The following is a 19,462-nucleotide window of genomic DNA, read 5'->3' on the forward strand; positions in this document are numbered from 1 at the left end:
AAGTAACCTTAAGTTATTATTTTCGCAATACTACATACACATTTTTTTGTTTTAAGTTGTTATTTTTAAAATGTTACATCTTCATTTAAATGAAATTGTGGGTTTGCTCCAGCTTTTTGCATTTTTTCTTAAATAATTTGAGTTTTAATTTAAAAATGGTAAAATCTGAATGAAAAGCCATTACGCAGTTGGCTCGTTGGTCTAGGGGTATGATTCTCATTTTGGGTGCGAGAGGTCCCGGGTTCAAATACCAGACGAGCCCATGTTTTCATGTACTTTTATAGTCCTTAATATCTGATAGTATTTAATAGCATTTTAAAATACTCACTAATATATACAAACAGGTTTACTTACAATTTCATTAATATACATAAAAAAAGACATGCACAGTGGGCTCGTTGGTCAAGGGGTATAATTCTTGCTTAGGGTGCGAGAGATCCCTGGTACAAATCCCGGATGAGCCCATCTTTTACAGGCATATACTTATGCAAACTTAGTAAAATGTCAAGCATTTGGTGGTATATTGGGTACACTATAGATTCCATTTTGTCTAAGTAACCTTGAGTGGCTATAAAATCTCATTTTGACAAACAAAAAACTGTCAAAATGAAATTACAGGTTTTTCTCTTACCTTTCTTTTGTCTAAGTAACCCTGAGTGGCTTAAAAGAATAGTCTCATTATGACTAACAAAAAGATCAACAATAAATTGCAGGTGTTTATTTTGTCTTTCTTCTGGGTCTGCATGCTTGAGTTGCAAACAGTATGTGACAAGTCTTAGGTTCCAACTATCAAAAAAGTCCAAACTCTATTGGGACCTCTAAATCTTGGCACTGCACATTTTAAATATGCATACTTGGATAGCAAGTAACCTTAAGTTATTATTGTCGCAATACTACATACACATTTTGTTGTTTTAAGTTGTTATGTTATTTTTAAAACGTTACATCTTCATTAAATGAAATTGTGTGTTTGCTCCAGCTTTTTGCATTTTTTCTTAAATAATTTGAGTTTTACTTTAAAAATGGTAAAATCTGAATGAGAGTTTATTATGCAGTTGGCTCGTTGGTCTAGGGGTATGATTCTCGCTTTGGGTGCGAGAAGTCCCGGGTTCAAATCACGGACGAGCCCATGGTTTCATATACTTTTATAGTCCTTAATATCTGATAGTATTTAATAGCATTTAAAAATACTCACTAATGTATACAAACAGGTTTACTTACAATTTCATTAATATACATAAAAAAGACATGCACAGTGGGCTCGTTGGTCAAGGGGTATAATTCTTGCTTAGGGTGCGAGAGATCCCTGGTACAAATCCCGGATGAGCCCATCTTTTACAGGTATATACTTATGCATACTTAGTAAAATGTCAAGCATTTGGTGGTATATTGGGTAAACTATAGATTCCATTTTGTCTAAGTAACCTTGAGTGGCTTAAAAGTCTCATTTTGACAAACAAAAAACTGTCAAAATGAAATTACAGGTTTTTCTCTTACCTTTCTTTTGCCTAAGTAACCCTGAGTGGCTTAAAAGAATAGTCTCATTATGACTAACAAAAAGATCAACAATAAATTGCAGGTGTTTATTTTGTCTTTCTTCTGGGTCTGCATGCTTGAGTTGCACACAGTATGTGACAAGTCTTAGGTTCTAACTATCAAAAAAGTCCAAACTTTATTGGGACCTCTAAATCTTGGCACTGCACATTTTAAATATGCATACTTGGATAACAAGTAACCTTAAGTTATTATTTTCGCAATACTACATACACATTTTTTTGTTTTAAGTTGTTATTTTTAAAATGTTACATCTTCATTAAATGAAATTGTGTGTTTGCTCCAGCTTTTTGCATTTTTCTTAAATAATTTGAGTTTTACTTTAAAAATGGTAAAATCTGAATGAGAAGCCATTATGCAGTTGGCTCGTTGGTCTATGGGTATGATTCTCGCTTTGGGTGCGAGAGGTCCTGGGTTCAAATCCTGGACGAGCCCATGGTTTCATGTACTTTTATAGTCCTTAATATCTGATAGTATTTAACATCATTTTAAAATACTCACTAATGTATACAAACAGGTTTACTTACAATTTCATTAATATACATAAAAAAGACATGCACAGTGGGCTCGTTGGTCAAGGGGTATAATTCTCGCTTTGGGTGCGAGAGGTCCCGGGTTCAAATCCCGGATGATCCCATCTTTTACAGGTACATACTTATGCATACTTAGTAAAATGTCAAGCATTTGGTGGTATATTGGGTAAACTATAGATTCCATTTTGTCTAAGTAACCTTGAGTGGCTTAATAGTCTCATTTTGACAAACAAAAAACTGTCAAAATGAAATTACAGGTTTTTCTCTTACCTTTCTTTTGTCTAAGTAACCCTGAGTGGCTTAAAAGAATAGTCTCATTATGACTAACAAAAAGATCAACAATAAATTGCAGGTGTTTATTTTGTCTTTCTTCTGGGTCTGCATGCTTGAGTTGCACACAGTATGTGACAAGTCTTAGGTTCCAACTATCAAAAAGGTCCAAACTCTATTGGGACCTCTAAATCTTGGCACTGCACATTTTAAATATGCATACTTGGATGACAAGTAACCTTAAGTTATTATTTTCGCAATACTACATACACATTTTTTGTTTTAAGTTGTTATGTTATTTTTAAAATGTTACATCTTCATTTAAATGAAATTGTGTGTTTGCTCCAGCTTTTTGCATTTTTTCTTAAATAATTTGAGTTTTACTTTAAAAATGGTAAAATCTGAATGAGAAGCCATTACGCAGTTGGCTCGTTGGTCTAGGGGTATGATTCTCGCTTTCGGTGCGAGAGGTCTCGGGTTCAAATCCCGGACGAGCCTATGTTTTCATGTACTTTTATAGTCCTTAATATCTGAGTATTTAATAGCATTTTAAAATACTCACTAATGTATACAAACAGGTTTACTTACAATTTCATTAATATACATAAAAAAGACATGCACAGTGGGCTCGTTGGTCAAGGGGTATAATTCTTGCTTAGGGTGCGAGAGATCCCTGGTACAAATCCCTGATGAGCCCATCTTTTACAGGCATATACTTATGCAAACTTAGTAAAATGTCAAGCATTTGGTGGTATATTGGGTACACTATAGATTCCATTTTGTCTAAGTAACCTTGAGTGGCTATAAAGTCTCATTTTGACAAACAAAAAACTGTCAAAATGAAATTACAGGTTTTTCTCTTACCTTTCTTTTGTCTAAGTAACCCTGAGTGGCTTAAAAGAATAGTCTCATTATGACTAACAAAAAGATCAACAATAAATTGCAGGTGTTTATTTTGTCTTTCTTCTGGGTCTGCATGCTTGAGTTGCACACAGTATGTGACAAGTCTTAGGTTCCAACTATCAAAAAAGTCCAAACTCTATTGGGACCTCTAAATCTTGGCACTGCACATTTTAAATATGCATACTTGGATAACAAGTAACCTTAAGTTATTATTTTCGCAATACTACATACACATTTTTTTGTTTTAAGTTGTTATTTTTAAAATGTTACATCTTCATTTAAATGAAATTGTGTGTTTGCTCCAGCTTTTTGCATTGTTTCTTAAATAATTTGAGTTTTACTTTAAAAATGGTAAAATCTGAATGAAAAGCCATTACGCAGTTGGCTCGTTGGTCTAGGGGTATGATTCTCGCTTTGGGTGCGAGAGGTCCCGGGTTCAAATCCCAGACGAGCCCATGTTTTCATGTACTTTTATAGTCCTTAATATCTGATAGTATTTAATAGCATTTTAAAATACTCACTAATGTATACAAACAGGTTTACTTACAATTTCATTAATATACATAAAAAAGACATGCACAGTGGGATCGTTGGTCAAGGGGTATAATTCTTGCTTAGGGTGCGAGAGATCCCTGGTACAAATCCCTGATGAGCCCATCTTTTACAGGCATATACTTATGCAAACTTAGTAAAATGTCAAGCATTTGGTGGTATATTGGGTACACTATAGATTCCATTTTGTCTAAGTAACCTTGAGTGGCTATAAAGTCTCATTTTGACAAACAAAAAACTGTCAAAATGAAATTACAGGTTTTTCTCTTACCTTTCTTTTGTCTAAGTAACCCTGAGTGGCTTAAAAGAATAGTCTCATTATGACTAACAAAAAGATCAACAATAAATTGCAGGTGTTTATTTTGTCTTTCTTCTGGGTCTGCATGCTTGAGTTGCACACAGTATGTGACAAGTCTTAGGTTCTAACTATCAAAAAAGTCCAAACTTTATTGGGACCTCTAAATCTTGGCACTGCACATTTTAAATATGCATACTTGGATAACAAGTAACCTTAAGTTATTATTTTCGCAATACTACATACACATTTTTTTGTTTTAAGTTGTTATTTTTAAAATGTTACATCTTCATTAAATGAAATTGTGTGTTTGCTCCAGCTTTTTGCATTTTTCTTAAATAATTTGAGTTTTACTTTAAAAATGGTAAAATCTGAATGAGAAGCCATTATGCAGTTGGCTCGTTGGTCTATGGGTATGATTCTTGCTTTGGGTGCGAGAGGTCCTGGGTTCAAATCCTGGACGAGCCCATGGTTTCATGTACTTTTATAGTCCTTAATATCTGATAGTATTTAATAGCATTTTAAAATACTCACTAATGTATACAAACAGGTTTACTTACAATTTCATTAATATACATAAAAAAGACATGCACAGTGGGCTCGTTGGTCAAGAGGTATAATTCTCGCTTTGGGTGCGAGAGGTCCCGGGTTCAAATCCCGGATGAGCCCATCTTTTACAGGTACATACTTATGCATACTTAGTAAAATGTCTAGCATTTGGTGGTATATTGGGTAAACTATAGATTCCATTTTGTCTAAGTAACCTTGAGTGGCTTAAAAGTCTAATTTTGACAAACAAAAAACTGTCAAAATGAAATTACAGGTTTTTCTCTTACCTTTCTTTTGTCTAAGTAACCCTGAGTGGCTTAAAAGAATAGTCTCATTATGACTAACAAAAAGATCAACAATAAATTGCAGGTGTTTATTTTGTCTTTCTTCTGGGTCTGCATGCTTGAGTTGCACACAGATATGTGACAAGTCTTAGGTTCCAACTATTAAAAAGGTCCAAACTCTATTGGGACCTCTAAATCTTGGCACTGCACATTTTAAATATGCATACTTGGATGACAAGTAACCTTAAGTTATTATTTTCGCAATACTACATACACATTTTTTGTTTTAAGTTGTTATGTTATTTTTAAAATGTTACATCTTCATTTAAATGAAATTGTGTGTTTGCTCCAGCTTTTTGCATTTTTTCTTAAATAATTTGAGTTTTACTTTAAAAATGGTAAAATCTGAATGAGAAGCCATTTCGCAGTTGGCTCGTTGGTCTAGGGGTATGATTCTCGCTTTGGGTGTGAGAGTTCTCGGGTTCAAATCCCAGACGAGCCTATGTTTTCATGTACTTTTATAGTCCTTAATATCTGATAGTATTTAATAGCATTTTAAAATACTCACTAATGTATACAAACAGGTTTACTTACAATTTCATTAATATACATAAAAAAGACATGCACAGTGGGCTCGTTGGTCAAGGGGTATAATTCTTGCTTAGGGTGCGAGAGATCCCTGGTACAAATCCCGGATGAGCCCATCTTTTACAGGTATATACTTATGCATACTTAGTAAAATGTCAAGCATTTGGTGGTATATTGGGTAAACTATAGATTCCATTTTGTCTAAGTAACCTTGAGTGGCTTAAAAGTCTCATTTTGACAAACAAAAAACTGTCAAAATGAAATTACAGGTTTTTCTCTTACCTTTCTTTTGTCTAAGTAACCCTGAGTGGCTTAAAAGAATAGTCTCATTATGACTAACAAAAAGATCAACAATAAATTGCAGGTGTTTATTTTGTCTTTCTTCTGGGTCTGCATGCTTGAGTTGCACACAGTATGTGACAAGTCTTAGGTTCCAACTATCAAAAAAGTCCAAACTCTATTGGGACCTCTAAATCTTGGCACTGCACATTTTAAATATGTATACTTGGATAACAAGTTACCTTAAGTTATTATTTTCGCAATACTACATACACATTTTTTTGTTTTAAGTTGTTATTTTTAAAATGTTACATCTTCATTTAAATGAAATTGTGTGTTTGCTCCAGCTTTTTGCATTTTTTCTTAAATAATTTGAGTTTTACTTTAAAAATGGTAAAATCTGAATGAAAAGCCATTACGCAGTTGGCTCGTTGTTCTAGGGCAGGCTTTCCCAACCACGGTCCTCAAGGCACACCAACAGTGCAGGTTTTAGTAATATCCAGGCTTTTTATACAGGTTTTTCTCTTACCTTTCTTTTGTCTAAGTAACCCTGAGTGGCTTAAAAGAATAGTCTCATTATGACTAACAAAAAGATCAACAATAAATTGCAGGTGTTTATTTTGTCTTTCTTCTGGGTCTGCATGCTTGAGTTGCACACAGTATGTGACAAGTCTTAAGTTCCAACTATCAAAAAAGTCCAAACTCTATTGGGACCTCTAAATCTTGGCACTGCACATTTTAAATATGCATACTTGGATAACAAGTAACCTTAAGTTATTATTTTCGCAATACTACATACACATTTTTTTGTTTTAAGTTGTTATTTTTAAAATGTTACATCTTCATTTAAATGAAATTGTGTGTTTGCTCCAGCTTTTTGCATTTTTTCTTAAATAATTTGAGTTTTACTTTAAAAATGGTAAAATCTGAATGAAAAGCCATTACGCAGTTGGCTCGTTGGTCTAGGGCAGGCTTTCCCAACCACGGTCCTCAAGGCACACCAACAGTGCAGGTTTTAGTAATATCCAGGCTTCAGCACAGGTGACTTAATTAGTATCTAATTTATTTTCATTTAACCATCTGTGCTGCAGCCTGGATATCACTAAAACCTGCACTGTTGGTGTGCCTTGAGGACCGTGGTTGGGAATGCCTGGTCTAGGGGTATGATTTTCGCTTTGGGTGCGAGAGGTCCCCGGTTCAAATCCCGGACGAGCCCATGTTTTCATGTACTTTTATAGTCCTTAATATCTGATAGTATTTATTAGCATTTTAAAATACTCACTAATGTATACAAACAGGTTTACTTACAATTTCATTAATATACATAAAAAAGACATGCACAGTGGGCTCGTTGGTCAAGGGGTATAATTCTCGCTTTCGGTGCGAGAGGTCCCGGGTTCAAATCTCGGATGAGCCCATCTTTTACAGCTACATACTTATGCATACTTAGTAAAATGTCAAGCATTTGGTGGTATATTGGGTAAACTATAGATTCCATTTTGTCTAAGTAACCTTGAGTGGCTTAAAAGTCTCATTTTGACAAACAAAAAACTGTCAAAATGAAATTACAGGTTTTTCTCTTACCTTTCTTTTGTCTAAGTAACCCTGAGTGGCTTAAAAGAATAGTCTCATTATGACTAACAAAAAGATCAACAATAAATTGCAGGTGTTTATTTTGTCTTTCTTCTGGGTCTGCATGCTTGAGTTGCAAACAGTATGTGACAAGTCTTAGGTTCCAACTATCAAAAAAGTCCAAACTCTATTGGGACCTCTAAATCTTGGCACTGCACATTTTAAATATGCATACTTGGATAACAAGTAACCTTAAGTTATTATTTTCGCAATACTACATACACATTTTTTTGTTTTAAGTTGTTATTTTTAAAATGTTACATCTTCATTTAAATGAAATTGTGGGTTTGCTCCAGCTTTTTGCATTTTTTCTTAAATAATTTGAGTTTTAATTTAAAAATGGTAAAATCTGAATGAAAAGCCATTACGCAGTTGGCTCGTTGGTCTAGGGGTATGATTCTCGTTTTGGGTGCGAGAGGTCCAGGGTTCAAATACCAGACGAGCCCATGTTTTCATGTACTTTTATAGTCCTTAATATCTGATAGTATTTAATAGCATTTTAAAATACTCACTAATGTATACAAACAGGTTTACTTACAATTTCATTAATATACATAAAAAAAGACATGCACAGTGGGCTCGTTGGTCAAGGGGTATAATTCTTGCTTAGGGTGCGAGAGATCCCTGGTACAAATCCCGGATGAGCCCATCTTTTACAGGCATATACTTATGCAAACTTAGTAAAATGTCAAGCATTTGGTGGTATATTGGGTACACTATAGATTCCATTTTGTCTAAGTAACCTTGAGTGGCTTAAAAGTCTCATTTTGACAAACAAAAAACTGTCAAAATGAAATTACAGGTTTTTCTCTTACCTTTCTTTTGTCTAAGTAACCCTGAGTGGCTTAAAAGAATAGTCTCATTATGACTAACAAAAAGATCAACAATAAATTGCAGGTGTTTATTTTGTCTTTCTTCTGGGTCTGCATGCTTGAGTTGCACACAGTATGTGACAAGTCTTAGGTTCTAACTATCAAAAAAGTCCAAACTTTATTGGGACCTCTAAATCTTGGCACTGCACATTTTAAATATGCATACTTGGATAACAAGTAACCTTAAGTTATTATTTTCGCAATACTACATACACATTTTTTTGTTTTAAGTTGTTATTTTTAAAATGTTACATCTTCATTAAATGAAATTGTGTGTTTGCTCCAGCTTTTTGCATTTTTCTTAAATAATTTGAGTTTTACTTTAAAAATGGTAAAATCTGAATGAGAAGCCATTATGCAGTTGGCTCGTTGGTCTATGGGTATGATTCTCGCTTTGGGTGCGAGAGGTCCTGGGTTCAAATCCTGGACGAGCCCATGGTTTCATGTACTTTTATAGTCCTTAATATCTGATAGTATTTAACATCATTTTAAAATACTCACTAATGTATACAAACAGGTTTACTTACAATTTCATTAATATACATAAAAAAGACATGCACAGTGGGCTCGTTGGTCAAGGGGTATAATTCTTGCTTAGGGTGCGAGAGATCCCTGGTACAAATCCCTGATGAGCCCATCTTTTACAGGCATATACTTATGCAAACTTAGTAAAATGTCAAGCATTTGGTGGTATATTGGGTACACTATAGATTCCATTTTGTCTAAGTAACCTTGAGTGGCTATAAAGTCTCATTTTGACAAACAAAAAACTGTCAAAATGAAATTACAGGTTTTTCTCTTACCTTTCTTTTGTCTAAGTAACCCTGAGTGGCTTAAAAGAATAGTCTCATTATGACTAACAAAAAGATCAACAATAAATTGCAGGTGTTTATTTTGTCTTTCTTCTGGGTCTGCATGCTTGAGTTGCACACAGTATGTGACAAGTCTTAGGTTCCAACTATCAAAAAAGTCCAAACTCTATTGGGACCTCTAAATCTTGGCACTGCACATTTTAAATATGCATACTTGGATAACAAGTAACCTTAAGTTATTATTTTCGCAATACTACATACACATTTTTTTGTTTTAAGTTGTTATTTTTAAAATGTTACATCTTCATTTAAATGAAATTGTGTGTTTGCTCCAGCTTTTTGCATTGTTTCTTAAATAATTTGAGTTTTACTTTAAAAATGGTAAAATCTGAATGAAAAGCCATTACGCAGTTGGCTCGTTGGTCTAGGGGTATGATTCTCGCTTTGGGTGCGAGAGGTCCCGGGTTCAAATCCCAGACGAGCCCATGTTTTCATGTACTTTTATAGTCCTTAATATCTGATAGTATTTAATAGCATTTTAAAATACTCACTAATGTATACAAACAGGTTTACTTACAATTTCATTAATATACATAAAAAAGACATGCACAGTGGGATCGTTGGTCAAGGGGTATAATTCTTGCTTAGGGTGCGAGAGATCCCTGGTACAAATCCCTGATGAGCCCATCTTTTACAGGCATATACTTATGCAAACTTAGTAAAATGTCAAGCATTTGGTGGTATATTGGGTACACTATAGATTCCATTTTGTCTAAGTAACCTTGAGTGGCTATAAAGTCTCATTTTGACAAACAAAAAACTGTCAAAATGAAATTACAGGTTTTTCTCTTACCTTTCTTTTGTCTAAGTAACCCTGAGTGGCTTAAAAGAATAGTCTCATTATGACTAACAAAAAGATCAACAATAAATTGCAGGTGTTTATTTTGTCTTTCTTCTGGGTCTGCATGCTTGAGTTGCACACAGTATGTGACAAGTCTTAGGTTCTAACTATCAAAAAAGTCCAAACTTTATTGGGACCTCTAAATCTTGGCACTGCACATTTTAAATATGCATACTTGGATAACAAGTAACCTTAAGTTATTATTTTCGCAATACTACATACACATTTTTTTGTTTTAAGTTGTTATTTTTAAAATGTTACATCTTCATTAAATGAAATTGTGTGTTTGCTCCAGCTTTTTGCATTTTTCTTAAATAATTTGAGTTTTACTTTAAAAATGGTAAAATCTGAATGAGAAGCCATTATGCAGTTGGCTCGTTGGTCTATGGGTATGATTCTTGCTTTGGGTGCGAGAGGTCCTGGGTTCAAATCCTGGACGAGCCCATGGTTTCATGTACTTTTATAGTCCTTAATATCTGATAGTATTTAATAGCATTTTAAAATACTCACTAATGTATACAAACAGGTTTACTTACAATTTCATTAATATACATAAAAAAGACATGCACAGTGGGCTCGTTGGTCAAGAGGTATAATTCTCGCTTTGGGTGTGAGAGGTCCCGGGTTCAAATCCCGGATGAGCCCATCTTTTACAGGTACTTACTTATGCATACTTAGTAAAATGTCTAGCATTTGGTGGTATATTGGGTAAACTATAGATTCCATTTTGTCTAAGTAACCTTGAGTGGCTTAATAGTCTCATTTTGACAAACAAAAAACTGTCAAAATGAAATTACAGGTTTTTCTCTTACCTTTCTTTTGTCTAAGTAACCCTGAGTGGCTTAAAAGAATAGTCTCATTATGACTAACAAAAAGATCAACAATAAATTGCAGGTGTTTATTTTGTCTTTCTTCTGGGTCTGCATGCTTGAGTTGCACACAGTATGTGACAAGTCTTAGGTTCCAACTATCAAAAAGGTCCAAACTCTATTGGGACCTCTAAATCTTGGCACTGCACATTTTAAATATGCATACTTGGATGACAAGTAACCTTAAGTTATTATTTTCGCAATACTACATACACATTTTTTGTTTTAAGTTGTTATGTTATTTTTAAAATGTTACATCTTCATTTAAATGAAATTGTGTGTTTGCTCCAGCTTTTTGCATTTTTTCTTAAATAATTTGAGTTTTACTTTAAAAATGGTAAAATCTGAATGAGAAGCCATTACGCAGTTGGCTCGTTGGTCTAGGGGTATGATTCTCGCTTTGGGTGCGAGAGTTCTCGGGTTCAAATCCCAGACGAGCCTATGTTTTCATGTACTTTTATAGTCCTTAATATCTGATAGTATTTAATAGCATTTTAAAATACTCACTAATGTATACAAACAGGTTTACTTACAATTTCATTAATATACATAAAAAAGACATGCACAGTGGGCTCGTTGGTCAAGGGGTATAATTCTTGCTTAGGGTGCGAGAGATCCCTGGTACAAATCCCGGATGAGCCCATCTTTTACAGGTATATACTTATGCATACTTAGTAAAATGTCAAGCATTTGGTGGTATATTGGGTAAACTATAGATTCCATTTTGTCTAAGTAACCTTGAGTGGCTTAAAAGTCTCATTTTGACAAACAAAAAACTGTCAAAATGAAATTACAGGTTTTTCTCTTACCTTTCTTTTGTCTAAGTAACCCTGAGTGGCTTAAAAGAATAGTCTCATTATGACTAACAAAAAGATCAACAATAAATTGCAGGTGTTTATTTTGTCTTTCTTCTGGGTCTGCATGCTTGAGTTGCACACAGTATGTGACAAGTCTTAGGTTCCAACTATCAAAAAAGTCCAAACTCTATTGGGACCTCTAAATCTTGGCACTGCACATTTTAAATATGTATACTTGGATAACAAGTAACCTTAAGTTATTATTTTCGCAATACTACATACACATTTTTTTGTTTTAAGTTGTTATTTTTAAAATGTTACATCTTCATTTAAATGAAATTGTGTGTTTGCTCCAGCTTTTTGCATTTTTTCTTAAATAATTTGAGTTTTACTTTAAAAATGGTAAAATCTGAATGAAAAGCCATTACGCAGTTGGCTCGTTGGTCTAGGGCAGGCTTTCCCAACCACGGTCCTCAAGGCACACCAACAGTGCAGGTTTTAGTAATATCCAGGCTTCAGCACAGGTGACTTAATTAGTATCTCATTTATTTTCATTTAACCATCTGTGCTGCAGCCTGGATATCACTAAAACCTGCACTGTTGGTGTGCCTTGAGGACCGTGGTTGGGAATGCCTGGTCTAGGGGTATGATTTTCGCTTTGGGTGCGAGAGGTCCCGGGTTCAAATCCCGGACGAGCCCATGTTTTCATGTACTTTTATAGTCCTTAATATCTGATAGTATTTATTAGCATTTTAAAATACTCACTAATGTATACAAACAGGTTTACTTACAATTTCATTAATATACATAAAAAAGACATGCACAGTGGGCTCGTTGGTCAAGGGGTATAATTCTTGCTTAGGGTGCGAGAGATCCCTGGTACAAATCCCTGATGAGCCCATCTTTTACAGGCATATACTTATGCAAACTTAGTAAAATGTCAAGCATTTGGTGGTATATTGGGTACACTATAGATTCCATTTTGTCTAAGTAACCTTGAGTGGCTATAAAGTCTCATTTTGACAAACAAAAAACTGTCAAAATGAAATTACAGGTTTTTCTCTTACCTTTCTTTTGTCTAAGTAACCCTGAGTGGCTTAAAAGAATAGTCTCATTATGACTAACAAAAAGATCAACAATAAATTGCAGGTGTTTATTTTGTCTTTCTTCTGGGTCTGCATGCTTGAGTTGCACACAGTATGTGACAAGTCTTAGGTTCTAACTATCAAAAAAGTCCAAACTTTATTGGGACCTCTAAATCTTGGCACTGCACATTTTAAATATGCATACTTGGATAACAAGTAACCTTAAGTTATTATTTTCGCAATACTACATACACATTTTTTTGTTTTAAGTTGTTATTTTTAAAATGTTACATCTTCATTAAATGAAATTGTGTGTTTGCTCCAGCTTTTTGCATTTTTCTTAAATAATTTGAGTTTTACTTTAAAAATGGTAAAATCTGAATGAGAAGCCATTATGCAGTTGGCTCGTTGGTCTATGGGTATGATTCTCGCTTTGGGTGCGAGAGGTCCTGGGTTCAAATCCTGGACGAGCCCATGGTTTCATGTACTTTTATAGTCCTTAATATCTGATAGTATTTAATAGCATTTTAAAATACTCACTAATGTATACAAACAGGTTTACTTACAATTTCATTAATATACATAAAAAAGACATGCACAGTGGGCTCGTTGGTCAAGGGGTATAATTCTTGCTTAGGGTGCGAGAGATCCCTGGTACAAATCCCGGATGAGCCCATCTTTTACAGGTATATACTTATGCATACTTAGTAAAATGTCAAGCATTTGGTGGTATATTGGGTAAACTATAGATTCCATTTTGTCTAAGTAACCTTGAGTGGCTTAAAAGTCTCATTTTGACAAACAAAAAACTGTCAAAATGAAATTACAGGTTTTTCTCTTACCTTTCTTTTGTCTAAGTAACCCTGAGTGGCTTAAAAGAATAGTCTCATTATGACTAACAAAAAGATCAACAATAAATTGCAGGTGTTTATTTTGTCTTTCTTCTGGGTCTGCATGCTTGAGTTGCACACAGTATGTGACAAGTCTTAAGTTCCAACTATCAAAAAAGTCCAAACTCTATTGGGACCTCTAAATCTTGGCACTGCACATTTTAAATATGCATACTTGGATAACAAGTAACCTTAAGTTATTATTTTCGCAATACTACATACACATTTTTTTGTTTTAAGTTGTTATTTTTAAAATGTTACATCTTCATTTAAATGAAATTGTGTGTTTGCTCCAGCTTTTTGCATTTTTTCTTAAATAATTTGAGTTTTACTTTAAAAATGGTAAAATCTGAATGAAAAGCCATTACGCAGTTGGCTCGTTGGTCTAGGGCAGGCTTTCCCAACCACGGTCCTCAAGGCACACCAACAGTGCAGGTTTTAGTAATATCCAGGCTTCAGCACAGGTGACTTAATTAGTATCTAATTTATTTTCATTTAACCATCTGTGCTGCAGCCTGGATATCACTAAAACCTGCACTGTTGGTGTGCCTTGAGGACCGTGGTTGGGAATGCCTGGTCTAGGGGTATGATTTTCGCTTTGGGTGCGAGAGGTCCCCGGTTCAAATCCCGGACGAGTCCATGTTTTCATGTACTTTTATAGTCCTTAATATCTGATAGTATTTATTAGCATTTTAAAATACTCACTAATGTATACAAACAGGTTTACTTACAATTTCATTAATATACATAAAAAAGACATGCACAGTGGGCTCGTTGGTCAAGGGGTATAATTCTCGCTTTCGGTGCGAGAGGTCCCGGGTTCAAATCCCGGATGAGCCCATCTTTTACAGCTACATACTTATGCATACTTAGTAAAATGTCAAGCATTTGGTGGTATATTGGGTAAACTATAGATTCCATTTTGTCTAAGTAACCTTGAGTGGCTTAAAAGTCTCATTTTGACAAACAAAAAACTGTCAAAATGAAATTACAGGTTTTTCTCTTACCTTTCTTTTGTCTAAGTAACCCTGAGTGGCTTAAAAGAATAGTCTCATTATGACTAACAAAAAGATCAACAATAAATTGCAGGTGTTTATTTTGTCTTTCTTCTGGGTCTGCATGCTTGAGTTGCAAACAGTATGTGACAAGTCTTAGGTTCCAACTATCAAAAAAGTCCAAACTCTATTGGGACCTCTAAATCTTGGCACTGCACATTTTAAATATGCATACTTGGATAACAAGTAACCTTAAGTTATTATTTTCGCAATACTACATACACATTTTTTTGTTTTAAGTTGTTATTTTTAAAATGTTACATCTTCATTTAAATGAAATTGTGGGTTTGCTCCAGCTTTTTGCATTTTTTCTTAAATAATTTGAGTTTTAATTTAAAAATGGTAAAATCTGAATGAAAAGCCATTACGCAGTTGGCTCGTTGGTCTAGGGGTATGATTCTCGTTTTGGGTGCGAGAGGTCCCGGGTTCAAATACCAGACGAGCCCATGTTTTCATGTACTTTTATAGTCCTTAATATCTGATAGTATTTAATAGCATTTTAAAATACTCACTAATGTATACAAACAGGTTTACTTACAATTTCATTAATATACATAAAAAAAGACATGCACAGTGGGCTCGTTGGTCAAGGGGTATAATTCTTGCTTAGGGTGCGAGAGATCCCTGGTACAAATCCCGGATGAGCCCATCTTTTACAGGCATATACTTATGCAAACTTAGTAAAATGTCAAGCATTTGGTGGTATATTGGGTACACTATAGATTCCATTTTGTCTAAGTAACCTTGAGTGGCTATAAAGTCTCATTTTGACAAACAAAAAACTGTCAAAATGAAATTACAGGTTTTTCTCTTACCTTTCTTTTGTCTAAGTAACCCTGAGTGGCTTAAAAGAATAGTCTCATTATGACTAACAAAAAGATCAACAATAAATTGCAGGTGTTTATTTTGTCTTTCTTCTGGGTCTGCATGCTTGAGTTGCAAACAGTATGTGACAAGTCTTAGGTTCCAACTATCAAAAAAGTCCAAACTCTATTGGGACCTCTAAATCTTGGCACTGCACATTTTAAATATGCATACTTGGATAGCAAGTAACCTTAAGTTATTATTGTCGCAATACTACATACACATTTTGTTGTTTTAAGTTGTTATGTTATTTTTTAAAACGTTACATCTTCATTAAATGAAATTGTGTGTTTGCTCCAGCTTTTTGCATTTTTTCTTAAATAATTTGAGTTTTACTTTAAAAATGGTAAAATCTGAATGAGAGTTTATTATGCAGTTGGCTCGTTGGTCTTGGGGTATGATTCTCGCTTTGGGTGCGAGAAGTCCCGGGTTCAAATCACGGACGAGCCCATGGTTTCATATACTTTTATAGTCCTTAATATCTGATAGTATTTAATAGCATTTAAAAATACTCACTAATGTATACAAACAGGTTTACTTACAATTTCATTAATATACATAAAAAAGACATGCACAGTGGGCTCGTTGGTCAAGGGGTATAATTCTTGCTTAGGGTGCGAGAGATCCCTGGTACAAATCCCGGATGAGCCCATCTTTTACAGGTATATACTTATGCATACTTAGTAAAATGTCAAGCATTTGGTGGTATATTGGGTAAACTATAGATTCCATTTTGTCTAAGTAACCTTGAGTGGCTTAAAAGTCTCATTTTGACAAACAAAAAACTGTCAAAATGAAATTACAGGTTTTTCTCTTACCTTTCTTTTGCCTAAGTAACCCTGAGTGGCTTAAAAGAATAGTCTCATTATGACTAACAAAAAGATCAACAATAAATTGCAGGTGTTTATTTTGTCTTTCTTCTGGGTCTGCATGCTTGAGTTGCACACAGTATGTGACAAGTCTTAGGTTCCAATTATCAAAAAAGTCCAAACTCTATTGGGACCTCTAAATCTTGGCACTGCACATTTTAAATATGCATACTTGGATAACAAGTAACCTTAAGTTATTATTTTTGCAATACTACATACACATTTTTTTGTTTTAAGTTGTTATTTTTAAAATGTTACATCTTCATTTAAATGAAATTGTGTGTTTGCTCCAGCTTTTTGCATTTTTTCTTAAATAATTTGAGTTTTACTTTAAAAATGGTAAAATCTGAATGAAACGCCATTACGCAGTGGGCTCGTTGGTCAAGGGGTATAATTCTTGCTTAGGGTGCGAGAGATCCCTGGTACAAATCCCGGATGAGCCCATCTTTTACAGGCATATACTAATGCAAACTTAGTAAAATGTCAAGCATTTGGTGGTATATTGGGTACACTATAGATTCCATTTTGTCTAAGTAACCTTGAGTGGCTTAAAAGTCTCATTTTGACAAACAAAAAACTGTCAAAATGAAATTACAGGTTTTTCTCTTACCTTTCTTTTGTCTAAGTAACCCTGAGTGGCTTAAAAGAATAGTCTCATTATGACTAACAAAAAGATCAACAATAAATTGCAGGTGTTTATTTTGTCTTTCTTCTGGGTCTGCATGCTTGAGTTGCACACAGTATGTGACAAGTCTTAGGTTCCAACTATCAAAAAAGTCCAAACTCTATTGGGACCTCTAAATCTTGGCACTGCACATTTTAAATATGCATACTTGGATAGCAAGTAACCTTAAGTTATTATTGTCGCAATACTACATACACATTTTTTTGTTTTAAGTTGTTATTTTTAAAATGTTACATCTTCATTTAAATGAAATTGTGGGTTTGCTCCAGCTTTTTGCATTTTTTCTTAAATAATTTGAGTTTTACTTTAAAAATGGTAAAATCTGAATGAAAAGCCATTACGCAGTTGGCTCGTTGGTCTAGGGGTATGATTCTCGCTTTGGGTGCGAGAGGTCCCGGGTTCAAATCCCAGACGAGCCCATGTTTTCATGTACTTTTATAGTCCTTAATATCTGATAGTATTTAATAGCATTTTAAAATACTCACTAATGTATACAAACAGGTTTACTTACAATTTCATTAATATACATAAAAAAGACATGCACAGTGGGCTCGTTGGTCAAGGGGTATAATTCTTGCTTAGGGTGCGAGAGATCCCTGGTACAAATCCCGGATGAGCCCATCTTTTACAGGCATATACTTATGCAAACTTAGTAAAATGTCAAGCATTTGGTGGTATATTGGGTACACTATAGATTCCATTTTGTCTAAGTAACCTTGAGTGGCTTAAAAGTCTCATTTTGACAAACAAAAAACTGTCAAAATGAAATTACAGGTTTTTCTCTTACCTTTCTTTTGTCTAAGTAACCCTGAGTGGCTTAAAAGAATAGTCTCATTATGACTAACAAAAAGATCAACAATAAATTGCAGGTGTTTATTTTGTCTTTCTTCTGGGTCTGCATGCTTGAGTTGCACACAGTATGTGACAAGTCTTAGGTTCTAACTATCAAAAAAGTCCAAACTTTATTGGGACCTCTAAATCTTGACACTGCACATTTTAAATATGCATACTTGGATAACAAGTAACCTTAAGTTATTATTTTCGCAATACTACATACACATTTTTTTGTTTTAAGTTGTTATTTTTAAAATGTTACATCTTCATTAAATGAAATTGTGTGTTTGCTCCAGCTTTTTGCATTTTTCTTAAATAATTTGAGTTTTACTTTAAAAATGGTAAAATCTGAATGAGAAGCCATTATGCAGTTGGCTCGTTGGTCTATGGGTATGATTCTCGCTTTGGGTGCGAGAGGTCCTGGGTTCAAATCCTGGACGAGCCCATGGTTTCATGTACTTTTATAGTCCTTAATATCTGATAGTATTTAACATCATTTTAAAATACTCACTAATGTATACAAACAGGTTTACTTACAATTTCATTAATATACATAAAAAAGACATGCACAGTGGGCTCGTTGGTCAAGGGGTATAATTCTCGCTTTGGGTGCGAGAGGTCCCGGGTTCAAATCCCGGATGATCCCATCTTTTACAGGTACATACTTATGCATACTTAGTAAAATGTCAAGCATTTGGTGGTATATTGGGTAAACTATAGATTCCATTTTGTCTAAGTAACCTTGAGTGGCTTAATAGTCTCATTTTGACAAACAAAAAACTGTCAAAATGAAATTACAGGTTTTTCTCTTACCTTTCTTTTGTCTAAGTAACCCTGAGTGGCTTAAAAGAATAGTCTCATTATGACTAACAAAAAGATCAACAATAAATTGCAGGTGTTTATTTTGTCTTTCTTCTGGGTCTGCATGCTTGAGTTGCACACAGTATGTGACAAGTCTTAGGTTCCAACTATCAAAAAGGTCCAAACTCTATTGGGACCTCTAAATCTTGGCACTGCACATTTTAAATATGCATACTTGGATGACAAGTAACCTTAAGTTATTATTTTCGCAATACTACATACACATTTTTTGTTTTAAGTTGTTATGTTATTTTTAAAATGTTACATCTTCATTTAAATGAAATTGTGTGTTTGCTCCAGCTTTTTGCATTTTTTCTTAAATAATTTGAGTTTTACTTTAAAAATGGTAAAATCTGAATGAGAAGCCATTACGCAGTTGGCTCGTTGGTCTAGGGGTATGATTCTCGCTTTCGGTGCGAGAGGTCTCGGGTTCAAATCCCGGACGAGCCTATGTTTTCATGTACTTTTATAGTCCTTAATATCTGAGTATTTAATAGCATTTTAAAATACTCACTAATGTATACAAACAGGTTTACTTACAATTTCATTAATATACATAAAAAAGACATGCACAGTGGGCTCGTTGGTCAAGGGGTATAATTCTTGCTTACGGTGCGAGAGATCCCTGG

The 19,462-nt window shown here is 34.2% G+C and overlaps 9 non-coding genes across 9 annotated transcripts; all 9 read left to right on the forward strand.

The window, feature by feature from the left end:
* The first annotated feature begins 1,057 nt into the window (after positions 1-1,057).
* Positions 1,058-1,129, forward strand: TRNAP-UGG (transfer RNA proline (anticodon UGG)). The gene has a single exon. It is a non-coding gene; the product is annotated as a tRNA-Pro (tRNA).
* Positions 1,130-2,783: 1,654 nt separating this feature from the next.
* On the forward strand, positions 2,784-2,855 carry TRNAR-UCG (transfer RNA arginine (anticodon UCG)). Its single transcript has one exon. It is a non-coding gene; the product is annotated as a tRNA-Arg (tRNA).
* Positions 2,856-3,643: 788 nt separating this feature from the next.
* TRNAP-UGG (transfer RNA proline (anticodon UGG)) lies at positions 3,644-3,715 on the forward strand. Its single transcript has one exon. It is a non-coding gene; the product is annotated as a tRNA-Pro (tRNA).
* A 989-nt stretch (positions 3,716-4,704) lies between these two features.
* TRNAP-UGG (transfer RNA proline (anticodon UGG)) lies at positions 4,705-4,776 on the forward strand. The gene has a single exon. It is a non-coding gene; the product is annotated as a tRNA-Pro (tRNA).
* A 4,760-nt stretch (positions 4,777-9,536) lies between these two features.
* On the forward strand, positions 9,537-9,608 carry TRNAP-UGG (transfer RNA proline (anticodon UGG)). The gene has a single exon. It is a non-coding gene; the product is annotated as a tRNA-Pro (tRNA).
* A 1,654-nt stretch (positions 9,609-11,262) lies between these two features.
* Positions 11,263-11,334, forward strand: TRNAP-UGG (transfer RNA proline (anticodon UGG)). Its single transcript has one exon. It is a non-coding gene; the product is annotated as a tRNA-Pro (tRNA).
* Positions 11,335-14,433: 3,099 nt separating this feature from the next.
* Positions 14,434-14,505, forward strand: TRNAR-UCG (transfer RNA arginine (anticodon UCG)). Its single transcript has one exon. It is a non-coding gene; the product is annotated as a tRNA-Arg (tRNA).
* A 2,980-nt stretch (positions 14,506-17,485) lies between these two features.
* Positions 17,486-17,557, forward strand: TRNAP-UGG (transfer RNA proline (anticodon UGG)). The gene has a single exon. It is a non-coding gene; the product is annotated as a tRNA-Pro (tRNA).
* Positions 17,558-19,211: 1,654 nt separating this feature from the next.
* On the forward strand, positions 19,212-19,283 carry TRNAR-UCG (transfer RNA arginine (anticodon UCG)). The gene has a single exon. It is a non-coding gene; the product is annotated as a tRNA-Arg (tRNA).
* Positions 19,284-19,462: the final 179 nt, after the last annotated feature.

The sequence above is a fragment of the Pseudophryne corroboree genome, chromosome 3 (genome assembly GCF_028390025.1).
Source record: "Pseudophryne corroboree isolate aPseCor3 chromosome 3, aPseCor3.hap2, whole genome shotgun sequence".
Classification (NCBI taxonomy): domain Eukaryota; kingdom Metazoa; phylum Chordata; class Amphibia; order Anura; family Myobatrachidae; genus Pseudophryne; species Pseudophryne corroboree.